Consider the following 11,425-nt stretch of genomic DNA (forward strand, 5'->3'; position numbering starts at 1 on the left):
ATAGTTGAAGATAAAAGTCTCCCGGCCGACTACAAATATCGATACTCACCATCAAGTTTTGATGTAAGTACATCATTTTATACCGACGGGTCTAGAACCCCTCGATACGTTTATCTACGCATTAAAAATGTCAAAATTTTTAAATACCGGGTACCCTGCAAGACATCGGACCCAACTTATGTATAACTTTGAAAATTACTTGATAAGTTAGAACGATTGCAGAATATTTGTATTCGTTATATCTTTGATCTTCGCAAATTTGACCACAAAACCGAGTATCGCACGCAGCTACACTGGCTCAGCATCAGGCATAGAAGAAACATTCACGTTCTATCACTTCTTCACAATATTTTAAATAATCCCACTTCGCCCGTTTATCTAAGAGAGCTCATCCAACCTCTTTCATAACACGGACTATCTCTTCGTTCTAGTAAAGAGAGAACCCTTTTGATACCCTGCCATCGCTCTAATTTTCTTGCCTCCTCTTTCGAAGTAGTAGCCGCTCGATTGTGGAATAATCTACCCACTAATGTTAGAGACGCCCCTTCTTTATTTACATTTAAGTCAAGATTGAACTGTCACTATCTAAATATTTAAATTGTTCCTTTATCCTTCTTCTTTCCTTCCCAACCCCTCTTCTTTCTTCATAGTATTGGGTTAATTTATTATATATATATTTATTTTGTTAATATTTGTTTTATTTTTTTGTATAAAATTGTAAGATTCAATATGTTCATGTGTTTACAACTTTCTCAAACTGAACGGTTTGAGTAGGTAGGAAAAAATTGCCTTAAGGCAATATGCCCGCCCTTATATGTATATTTATTGTATATGTATATAAAGCATCAAATAAATATGTACCTACTATGTAAGTCAAATAAGTGTTTTTTTGTAGCTTACCTATAAATAAAATCACCGTTTGCCACTGGTGGCCACTACGCGTACACTGTGTAACATTCACCATTCTGCCCATAAACATGGGCAAACGAACGTACACATTTCCTCAACTCTTCCATCTGTTAATGAAGCTCCATACAAAATGTGTAAGTTGAAATCTTTTATTTTATACATACCACCTTGCGAAAAACCACCGGTAAAATAATGTTTCCATACAATTATTATTATTATGATTACACTACAGCCATCTCTATTTCAATTTTTGTTTTTTAAAGTATTTATTGTGAAAAAACTGGAAAAAATAATAAAAATATCTTTTGGTACAGCCCTGAATAGATGAAGAGTTTTTAACAGCAGGGTGTCCCCTTGTTTTTCCACAAACACGATGTTATTTATTTTCATACAATATACCTATAATTTATCAGAGAGACGAAACCATAATGAGGAATTCCACTGTTTTTTAATAAAAAAAATTATATTAGCGTACTATTTAACTAAGCAAAAATATGTACATTTTTTTGTGCGTTATTTACAAAGATATGATTTTTTAAAGTTACATTTATCAAATACCGCGCCAAATGACTGTAATCCGTGTGTCACTTTTCAGTAGTGACGTCATGAAACGGTTGGCGTTCTTACTTTCACTGACCTGACAAGAATCTATGGAATATTGCTTTGATGACTTCATTTAGTTGATCGTAATTTGCTCATTTCTATGTTATGGTTGTTTTTACGAACGTTTCGATTTAGAAAAACCTAGAAAGTTGACGTAATCTCTGGTTGAAATGTCAAAATATACAAATTATACTTTTTTTTTTTCTATGGTCAAAACGTTCCTTACAAGGTGCGGGGGCTTTAAAGCGGAAACCGGAAACACTACACGTAGATATAAGGAGTGACGTCATTATTTACGATTTTAAAATGAATACTATTTTTAACATTTTTTATTTATTTTTGCGTGCGTTTTTGAGATATCCTACTCCAAATTTTTTAAATATTCACGAGTACAAGAAAACATTTTTAAAATTTAATTCCGGGTTGGGCTGGAATTCTTCATTATTGTATAAAGGATTTATATTAACATATTACAACAGAGATGAAGAACATTTAAGAGGAGGTAATATAGAAGCATAAATAAAGGTTTCAGCTCTTTAACTTCACAAACATCAACAGATGAAAGAATTGAAGGAATATAGATGTTCAAATATAGGCAGAATAGTGAATCAACAATATTTTGAGTTTGTACAAATTTTTGTAAACAAGGACTGGATTCAACTCCCTGGGGAGCTGTTTATATTAACATATTACAACAGAGATGAAGAACATTTAAGAGAAGGTAATATAGAAGCATAAATAAAGGTTTCAGCTCTTTAACTTCACAAACATCAACAGATGAAAGAATTGAAGGAATATAGATGTTCAAATATAGGCAGAATGGTGAATCAACAATATTTTGAGATTGTCCAAATTTTTGAAGACAAGGACTGGATTCAACTCCCCGGGGAGCTGTTGACATTAACGTATTACAACAGAGATGAAGAACGTTTAAGAGAAGGTAATGTAGAAGTCTGGGCATCAACAGGGCTTATGACCTGTCATTGGCTGGTTTAAGTGGCCACTTTACACACTTTGTAACATTCACCATTCTACCCACATTTGAACATCTTCAATTCTTTCATCGTGTCTTTCATGTTGATAAATCCACCTGGTCCATGAAGAAGTAAAGAAATTGAAAAAATAACACTTTCAGTCTTTATTTTCACCTAAATACTAGACTAGGAAATGCCTTTCGTTTTTTTTCCTTTCGGGTGATAATAATTTATTTATTTATTTTACATAATGTAAAATATGGCGAGTTTCTTCTTTTGTGACCTCCATACTCGACGCGCGATAGTTCATGACTGATCCGACTAAGCGCATTATTGTCAAAAAGCGTTTGTAGTATAAAATCACACCTTTACAACGCCGTATACGAGTAGTATGATCCGACGTGACTAATAATGAACCAGTTTCACTTAGTTAAAAAAAGAGCCCATAATACGAAATTCCGTTTTCCCCAACTGATATGAAAAATTAACATATTACAACAGAGACGAAGAACATTCAAGAAAATGTAATATAGAATTCCAGGCATCTACAGGGCTTATGACCTGTCATTGGCTGGTTTAAGTGGCCACTTTAAACACTTTGTAACATTCACCATTCTGCCCATATTTGAACATCTATATTCCTTTAATTCTTTCATTTGTTGATGTTTGTGAAGTTAAAGAGCTGAAACCTTTATTTATGCGGGTGAGATTCATCTGATTGAATTATTTCACCTACATACTAGACTAGGCAACGCCTGAAAATGTTATTTTTTCAATTTCTATACTTCTTCATGGACCAGGTAATTTATCAACAATATTTTGAGTTTGTCCAAATTTTTGTAGACAAGGACTGGATTCAACTCCCTGGGGAGCTGTTAACATTAACATATTACAGCAGAGATGAAGAACATTTAAGAGAAGGTAATATAGAAGTCCAGGCATCTACGGGGCTTATGACCTCTCAATGGCTGGTTTAATTGGTCACTTATTATTTCGCTCTTTAACTTCACAAACATCAACAGATGGAAGGATTGAAGGAATATAGATGTTCAAATATAGGCAGAATGGTGAATGTTACACAGTGTGTAAAGTGGCCACTCAAACCAGCCATTGACCGGTCATAAGCCCTGTAGATGCCTGGACTTATATATTACCTTCTCTTAAATGTTCTTCATCTCTGTTGTAATATGTTAATATAAACAGCTCCCTAGGGAGTTGAGTCAGTCCTTGTCTACAAAAATTTGGACAAACTCAAAATATTGTTGATATGAAAAACATGGGGATCGTAGAAAAGAGTCCATTTTTTGATGTTTTGTTAATCTTTTTCGAAGTGGGTGAGATTAATTTATTTATTAATTCATATTTTTCTTTTTTAAACTATAATTAATAATAAAAATAATTTGACCTCACTGCCACTGGGGTTACCCGTGCTGAGGACACTTAACAATATACTTTTAAAAATATTTTTACATTTGAGAATAAACACAGAAGACTAACTTAATAAACAGAGATAATTAACAAAATGTTCAGACAGTTTTAAACACTACGTATTTATTATTAACAAATTACAACTGGGATGGAGAATACCTTAAATAAGGGAATATGGAAGTCAAGGAATTTACAGGGCTTATGACCTATCATTGGCTGGTTTAAGTGGCCACTTTACACACTGTGTAACATTCACCATTTTGCCTATGTTTGAACATCCATATTTCTTCAATTCTTCCATCTGTTGATTTTAGTGGAGTTAAAGAGCTGAAACCTTTATTGTTGTGAAGAGATTCATCTGATTGAATTATTTCACATACTAGGCAACGCCTGAAAGCAATTTCCCAATTTTTAAACTTCTTCTTGGACCAGACGGTTTCATTACAATATTTGTAATTTGTAGTTGTAATTTGTAAATCTTAATGACTCCCGAGGGGGTGAAATCCAGTATTTTGTCTACGAACATTTGGACAAACTCAAATATTGTACGTATTCATTTTTATAATTAATTTATGTACATCTATGTTATTTATATTACAAAACGCAAAATGAAAATAATAAAAACCTAACATAAGCTGTACACTTGTGGAGCAGTTGATTCAATGTTGATTTAGGCGAATGAGACAATCCATTTTACTTCTACCTAGATCCACTATCCATTTATTATAACCTTTTTAAATATTTTCTCGTTACTAATTGTTTTAATAGATAGTGGAAGTAGGTTATAGATTTCAATTGAATAATACTCAAAATCCCTTTGTCCGAAAGTGGTATAAGTTTGTATTTGTTTAAGTTGTCTTTGTGTTGTTGATCTAGGTGATTATATTATTTGCATGTGATGTATTGTAGGGGTTATGTCTTTCATTTGAGTGAGAGTAGTTTTTGAATCTGTAAGTGAGCATTGTTTTAGCGTATAATTGCTTTGGCGTCATAAGTTGTGATTTGTGGAGTATTTCTTCAGTAAATATCTGTATCGGGACTCTGCGTATTATTTTAATTGTGGATTTTTGTGCAACAAATACACTACTTAAAACTGTGTCACTCGCACCACCCCATCCGATTATACCGTACTTTAAAATTGATTGGGACATTGCAAAATAAATCTTTAAAATGCTCTGAGCCATTAAAAATTATGACAATTAACTCAAGCCCAAAGCGTATTTAGCCGTTCTTCGACCGCCATCCAGACGTGTCGTTTAAAATCAAAACAAAAATGCCTGCTTGTGTCTTTTAATAGTTTACGACATCTGTTATATGGAGTGAATACATTTGCCGATGGCAGATCGTTAGAATACTCATTATAAAAAGCATTTTTAACCAAATGGCCACTTTAAGACATAATCTTCATAAATATGGCGCCATCAATGTTACTACTTCTTTAATGTTAGTAAATATATTAAACGAGCTGAACCCGGCAATGCTTTACTGTTATGAGATTTAAGTTCTTGCTAAATAGATTAAATGAACACAATCGAAAGTTTTATATCAATTATTGCATTTAGTCCAAATCAGATATGTAATTCATTTTCAAATACTGAATTTAAGTTGGTACCTAAGTACTTGTTTATGTTTTAATTCCAAAACATAAAATAATTGTATTTCAAATATATAATTCTTTAAGCATATGTAAAACTCTGTTCAGGGGTGCACTTTTTAGTTAGGAAGGCGATTTTAAAAAATGTATCGAATGTCAGTTAATATTATTTTAATATTTGATAGAATGTATGGATATTGGAGCAAAACTGGATAATTTTTCAATAAGCTGCTTGTTGTATGCTGATGATGCAGTTCTGTTAGCAAGCAGCAAGGATGATTTGCAGCAAATAGTCTCTAGAATGTATGATGTATGCCTGGAGAGCGAATTGGGGATTGTGTCAATGTGTCAATCGAAGCTAAACTGGCAGTGCACAGCGGAGTTTTAGTCCTGACACTTATGTGTGGAAGTGAAACATGGAACTACTGGTGGAGGAAGGATGAAAGCCGAGTAAACGCGGTTGAAATGCGATCTCTTAGACAAATGTGTGGGAAATCAATGCATGACAGGGTTGCGAATGATGAAATCAGGCGAGAGTGTAAATCTGAGTCAAATATAATTGATAAGATTAAGTAAGAGTCTCTGAGATGGTTCGGTCATGTAGAGTGAATGGTAAAACAAGTATATATGGCGAAAATGAACGGCAACGTGAGACGAGGACGAACGAGGAAGACGTGGCGAGATCAGATAAACCAAAATCTTAGGTCTGGTCATGTCAAAAGCAGACATAACCGAAGGGCATGTATGACAAGATGTATGAATGTGGAAGAGGCTAGGAATGTATGAGAGGATAGACGTGTGTGGCGGTCCATTCTCTCTGCCTACCCCTGCGGGGAAATGGCGTGATGGTAGTTACTACTGTAGTAATAACCAAAAATCAAGTAAAAAGAAATTCAATTAAATAATCTGATTGGGATCCATAAATAAACTAATGTTGTTAGTGAACATGCAAAAAATAGCTTTTTATACACAAAAAAATAACCTCTAGGCGTTAAATGTTGCCACCTTAAAAAATAAATTTATTAATTATATTTTTTCCATCTGTTTTACTGAGTGTACATATCGAGACGTCAAAATAGCCGCCTTAGTAATCATTCACTAGATAAATACAGACGATCGTTAAACATACTGTCTTGGTAGTTGTCAAAAATCAAATAAAAAATATGTTTAAGCCAGCATTTTTTGCTTGAATTGGGATTAATTTGAGTTTATAATCGCTTTGAAGTTGCTTTTTAATAGCACAGAAGCCTATTCAAAATATGAATGAGAACTGTTTAAATTTTAGTTAAGCAAGGTACGCGGAGTAAATTTTCGGCGTCAATCATTGGTTCAATTCGATCATATGACGTCGAGATGACAAGTCGTAGAACACACTAAGGTAGACAGAGATAGCATAGAAGTTAAGTATTCCGTCTCGGTATCTACCGATAAATACACCCTTTATAATTGTTCAATTTTAAAAAAATACAAATACATGGACATTAGAGTGAGCCGATTATGTATGAAGTTTTTTTTTTATACATCAAAGTGAAAGGGGTCTAAGAAGTTGCATTTTGGATCACATTGAACGTAAAATTTACTAAAAAAATACTCCATCCTAACTTTGGCCCTCAACCGAAGTTTGAAGTTTATCACTGACTGAACATTTTGTTCATTATCTATAATCGATAAAACTATTTTTTGTAAGCAATGATAAAACTTAATCACATTAAAAATTTGAACACGCTTTAAAACTACCGAAACGCAAAAAGTTTACACTCCGCGGAACTGACTCCGTTGAGCGCCCGGCGAATATTGACGAAAACAATGGCTCAATAAAACAACGCTACCTATTTATTATAAAGCAAAGCGCAACTCACGCCCTTAGATGCTTATTTAATAAGGTTTGATGCGCATTGTATTGGACTGATTTTCTTACTTAAATTCGAAATGACAGCCGGTTTACGGCAAAAAAATCTACTTTTTCGAAAATTTCAAGCTCTGGTTGAACGCCAAAAGTAGTATCGAATATTTTAAAAATATATTTTGAAATTCGAGTATTCAAAATGTAACTTTTTAGACCCCTTTCATTTCGAAATTCGGAAAAAAAAATTATCGGCACACCCTAATGGACATATTTTAACAGAATTTTATAATTTTCTACAATATTTTGAGTTTGTCAAATTTTTTGTAGACAAGGACTGGATTCAACTCCCTGGGGAGCTGTTTATATTAACATATTACAACAGGGATGAAGAACATTTAAGAGAAGGTAATATAGAAGTCCAGGCATCCACCTGGTCCATGAAGAAGTATAGAAATTGAAAAAATAACATTTCAAGGCCTTGCCTAGTCTAGTATGTAGGTGAAATAATTCAATTATATGAATTTCACCCGCATAAATAAAGGTTTCAGCTCTTTAATTTCACATACATCAACAGATGAAAGAATTGAAGGAATATAGATGTTTAAACATGGGCAGAATGGTGAATGTTACACCGAGTGTAAAGTGGCCACTTAAACTAGCCAATGACAGGTCATTAGCCCTGTAGATGCCTAGACTTCCATATTACCTTCTCTTAAATGTTCTTTTGTTACCAAGAATTACGGGTCTCCTTTGCTGCTATCAAAAAGCACGGCATCATCAGCATACAGAAGACAGTTAAAATTATGCCAACAATGTTTGATTATGTCCAAATGCTTACAGACCGGCTGGATTTCCTCCCTAGAGAGTTGTTCATATTTAAATTTATTCCTAGGAGAGAACCTCCTAGGGAGAAATACCAGCCAGTCTGCAAGCATTTGGATATACCCAAACATTGTTGAATTACCATCTGGTAAAATAAAAAGTATAAAAAATGGAAAATTGTTTTCAGGCGTTGCCTAGTAGGTGATTTGGTTCAGCCGGATGAATCTCACCCACAGAATAAAGGTTTCAGCTCCTGTACTTCACAAAAGTCAGCCGAGTCGAGGAAATGTGGATGTTTAAACATGCGCAGAATGGTGAATGTTACACAGTGTGTAAAGTGGCCACTTAAACTAGCCAATGACAGGGCATAAGCCCTGTAAATGTCTAGACTTCCATAATCCCTTCTCAAGAATGTTTACGCACTCTGTTGAAATAAATTTAAAAATTATGCCACTCATTTTTGCTACCATTACTAAATCTTTCAGTATTGGAGACTGCAGTTTGTTCTTGAATAAAAGTGAGGCGTCTCTCGGTCTCTCTTTAGATGTCTACAACAAAAATTCACTCAATCATTCCGACTCCTAATGGCCGTAAGTATAAATTCATCAAGCCAATTAAGTGAGGAGTATTTTCAGAGCACAAAATATTAATTAATTTGAGAAGACCCTTAAATTTTGAGTACATATCGCATTTCATTCAATTTAAATTATATTTGAAGAATACTGAACAAGGGCTGAATTCGGATAATCTTTCAACGAAAACGGAGCTTTTAAAAATTCAAGTTACGGATTTATAGAGCTTATGATCTGTCATCGACATACAAAATCGATTTTTTTATATTTAAATTTATTGCAACAAAGAAAAACATTTTTGAGAAGGGCATACGGAAGTCTAGGTATTTACAGGGCTTATGACCTGTCATTGCCTGGTTTAAGTGGTCACTTTACCACTGTGTAACATGCGCCATTCTGCCCATGTTTGAACATCCACATTTCCTCAACTCTTCCATCTGTTGACTTTTGTGAAGTAAAAGAGCTGAAACCTTTATCGTGTGGGTGAGAAAAATGTTTTACCTCTCTGTTGCGATAAACTTAAATGTGAACAACTCCAGCCGGTCTGCAAGCGTTTGGACATACTCGAAACATTGTTATTTTTTAATATCTTATTTTGTTTGTTTATTTCACAGTTTTTAAAATACATAGGTTTTTGTTTTAAGTCCCGACTAGCGGGAAAATTCCTGTGTTTAGGCAGGACTGCGATGATTTAAAAATTTAAATAATAATATTAAAAATATTTAAAAAATTTAAACTATAAATTACACCGATAAAAATAAAAATTGAAGCATAAATATCAACTAGAAATACATACCATTATTAATAAAAATAAAAAAAAATATATATATTTGTCTTTTGTGGCCCCACGAGAGTTAAATGTACTTGGACGTGGAGTCATTACGATTAACAAATCAGAACAGAGAAGGAAAACGTTTTAGAAAAGGAATATGGAAGCCAAGGCATTTACGGGGCTTAACACCTGTCAATATTTCGATCCGATAAATCTCTTAACGACAAAAAAGGTTTCAGCTCCTTACTACTACTACTACTACTATCATCACGCCATTTCCCCGTAGGGGTAGGCAGAAAGAACGGACCGCCACACACGTCTATCCTGGCATACATCTCCAGCTTCTTCCACCTTCATACATCTTGTCATACATGCCCTTCGGTTCTGTCCGCTTTTGACATGGCCAGACTTGAGACTTTTGTTTATCTGATCTTGCCACGTCTTCCTCGGTCGTCCTCGTCTCACGTTACCATATTATCGCCGTGTAAACTTGTTTTGCCATTTTTTCGTCGTCCATTCGATCTACGTGACCACACCATCTCAAAGACCCCTCTTCAATCTTATCAATTATACTTGACTCAGATTTACACTCGCCTGATTTTATCATTTGCAACCCTGTCGTAAATTGATTCCCCATCCATTCGTCGAAGAGATCGCATTTCAACCGCGTTCACTCAGTTTCCTTCCTCTGCCAGTTCCATGTTTCATTTCCATACACAAGTGTCGGGACTAAAATTCCGTTGCGCACTGCCAGTTTAGCTTCGATCGACATATTTTTATTAGCAATTACTGTGCTCGGTGCTCCATTCATTTTGCTGCCCGCATTCACTCTCCTTTCAACATATTTTTCTGCTCTTCCATCTCTTAAAAACACGCTTCCTAGATACACAAATTCTTTTACTTGTTGGAGACATTCTTTGTTTATATTTATAATGCAGTCAGTAACCTCACTTCCCCTTTCAAATACCATTACTTTTGACTGACTTTCGTTCATCGCCAGTTCGCTCTCCAGGCATACATCATACATTCTAGAGACTATTTGCTGCAAATCCTCCTTGCTGCTTGCTAACAGAGCTGCATCATCAGCATACAACAAGCAGCTTATTGAGAAATTATCAATTTTTGCTCCAATACCCATACATTCTATCTCTTCCATGCAGTTGTCCCTAATAATGTTTGGATAATTTACATAGCGCCATTTTTGTGAAAATCACCTCAAGGGCGCTGTACAGTAAATAAATATCCCAACACGTCTTGCAGCTACAGAGCGCATGGGCAATAAGAAATCTAGCCCCTATTTACATTTTTATTTGACAATGAAGTTTAGAGTTTATTTATTGAGTGATATTTTAAAAACGAAATAAAAAGCAAATTTATAAAATAAGAAGTTAGATAACAACAAGTCTCGCAGCTACTGGGCGCATGGACGGTTGAAATTCTAGACCCCATTTACTAAATTTAGATATTTGATAGTTGATAACATTTTCATAATATAGTAGCTAACATCACAAAAAGTCTTGCAGCTTCAAAACGCATCGACAAATGGAATTTCAACAACATAAGAACGATTTTAAAAAGTAATAATAAAAAATGATTTTGAAAAACGCAATAATAATACATTGAGCAAAGAAGTAGTAAGCATGGCAATTAATGAATTTGAAAAAACTAGACAAAGATAGCATTTCTTAACCTATTAAGGTTAACAAGACAATGGACGATACTTAAACTCAAACTCGTCCCTGTTTTAGACTAAACAACCATGGTGACATTACACATCCCTGTTTCACGCCTTTTGGGAGCGTAAACCAAGATGTAAATCCCCCATTAACTCTTACACACGCTGAACTCTCCTCACAGAGAGACGATACTTAACGTATAAGCTTATTGTTTAATCCATGCTAAAAG

The sequence above is a fragment of the Micrasema longulum genome, unplaced genomic scaffold (genome assembly GCF_059751315.1).
Source record: "Micrasema longulum isolate JH-2025_06_02 unplaced genomic scaffold, ASM5975131v1 h1tg001687l, whole genome shotgun sequence".
NCBI lineage: Eukaryota > Metazoa > Arthropoda > Insecta > Trichoptera > Brachycentridae > Micrasema > Micrasema longulum.